Below are 2,366 nucleotides of genomic sequence, written 5' to 3'. Positions count from 1 at the left end.
CAGTATAGTAAAGTTTATGCGATGTTGAAGGCTCCTAAGGCACGTTGTGGGAGAATTCTGGTAAAGAGATGCATGTTGATTTGATGCATTGTTTTAGAACAGTTTATAAATTATATCCCCAGGTACGACTGCAGGCCACCACGATGGCAGAAATGCTAATGTAACAGGCCCTGTATGGAGGACTGTTGCCAGATTAGATTTGTCCTGTTAATAACAGGGAAATAATGAGACAAAGCAATGTAGTGTGTTTCCTATCCTCGCTTCTTCTAGTCTTTATTTTTATACATATGTTTATGTATTTCAGTTTTACTTAAACTGTATTTTGGTTTTCATTTCTTTCTTCAAAAACAACATTTTATCCACATTTCAACACAATATGCACAGAAATATACATAAACTTATAGTTTGTCTTATATAACATGCAAAAGTTCTCAAAACTACAAAATAAATGTTTCTGTGTGTTATTAGTCCTTAAACAAATATAAAATAATTTGGTTCTGCTACTTAAGAGCTTATTAATACAATACAGTTGCATACAGGTTCATACAGGAGGAGATCAATCCTTGCTTAGCATTATGCTAGCAAATAACATCGGAAATCCCATAGAGAAACTGCGAAGCTAGCGGAGTTAGAGTTATTTTACAAGAAAAAATAAGTACAAAATATGAAAACGAACAGTCTTCATGAACTCACAGTTACTTTAAGAGATATGTAGGAGCTTTACAAAACTATCAAAAGAGCATGGGAGCTAGGTACAAGCCATGACAGACATACAGTGGCGCCCATATATGAACGTGGCGATGAGCTAAGCTAGGGCTCATGAGCATTATTGCTAAAGTACCTTTAAACCTTCAAAACAAATTTATAACACATCCTGACACACACTTAAAGATGGCGTTAGCTTCTACATGTTATAGAAGAATATATAGACCACATGTATGTGATTTGTGACATTTACTCAGCTGTTAATAACAGGGAAATAATGAGACAAAGCAATGTAGTGTTTCCTATCCTTGCTTCTTCTAGTCTGAAGATGAGGGCTGCCAAGCACACTAAGCTGTCTCACCTGGAGGTCACGCCTCCTTGTGGCACAAATTGCATAATGTGATCACACATTTCTGTGTGTCACACTAACACAGGATTGGCTGTGAGCTCAATGCTGGTGACCATGTTTGATTAAAGAGAGGAAAGGCCTCGTTCTACGAGGGTGCAAAAGGATAAATTGCACCCTCATTTTAAATTTCTGCTTAAATTTTTTCTCTAGAACTGGGCCTGGACAACATTTATAAATGTGACTCCAGTTCCTCAGATACACACAGACAAAACTCACGTTTTCTTTGTTAAACATTTTGGGTTGACTAAAAGCATTGTACTAAATCAAATGAATGCTGAAAAATATAATTTGGCTAATAATTGTGCACGCAATGTAGGCCTGTCATCACTAGGCTCCATCCAAAAAAACATAATAAACACAGTTCTCTCTTCCTGATACAAATTCAGTGTATTATTTTACTTGTACTCTCTAGACATCTAACAGCTGTAGTTTATTTTTCAAACCCTTCCTGTCAAGGGAAATCAATTAATCATCAATGGAGTTAAATTGAATGTAAATGGGGAATACATTTTTCTTTAAAATTCTACTTTTTTGGATAAACTTCATAACCCCACTTTGTGAGTAAAGTCAAACATAATCTACACAAATTGTTTTCAGTGTGGGACGTTATACTTGTGATGTTATGCAGGTGTCAGCTGCTAGCCTCTGAGCGATTTATGAAGCGACACACATCAACATTCCCCGTCTGTAGATTCATCTCCACATATGCCTCCTGATTATGATCAGTTAAAAAGCACAAGATGGAAAGAGAGCAGACAGGGCAGGCAATTTAAGGATTTCTAATTAATAGAGACTGTATCTTACTCTTTCACTCTGCTGTACTTGTCTGGGAAAAATGCTAATTAACTTGTGAGATTAAGGGGAACCATAGCATTTGGATTGAACATGTAGTGAATGTATAAAGGCAAAGTGAGTTCCCTTCATTAGAATTAAGTACGGTTTGCATGTTCTATTAAAGTTCAATTAACCAAAAGTACAAAAGGTGTCAATTCTGTAATGCGATTTAGTTAAGGTCTCTTTATAAGTCATTACCTCACTTCTTGTGTTTGTATTCAAAATGAAAATGGACTTCATTTGCCAAATATATGAACTATCTGTACATGCCATGTTCTTGCAGTGTTGTTACTGTTTTTTTCAGTTAAAGGAAATTACACCCAACATTTTTCTCTCTCTATTTGCTCCCGCTAAGTTCAATACTTAGGAAGCATGGCATTGCATTCCACTGTTATGCAGACGACAGTCAGATTTATGT

Source organism: Labrus bergylta, chromosome 8 (genome assembly GCF_963930695.1).
Source record: "Labrus bergylta chromosome 8, fLabBer1.1, whole genome shotgun sequence".
Taxonomy (NCBI): domain Eukaryota; kingdom Metazoa; phylum Chordata; class Actinopteri; order Labriformes; family Labridae; genus Labrus; species Labrus bergylta.
Note: the sequence above shows the minus strand (reverse complement) of the source record.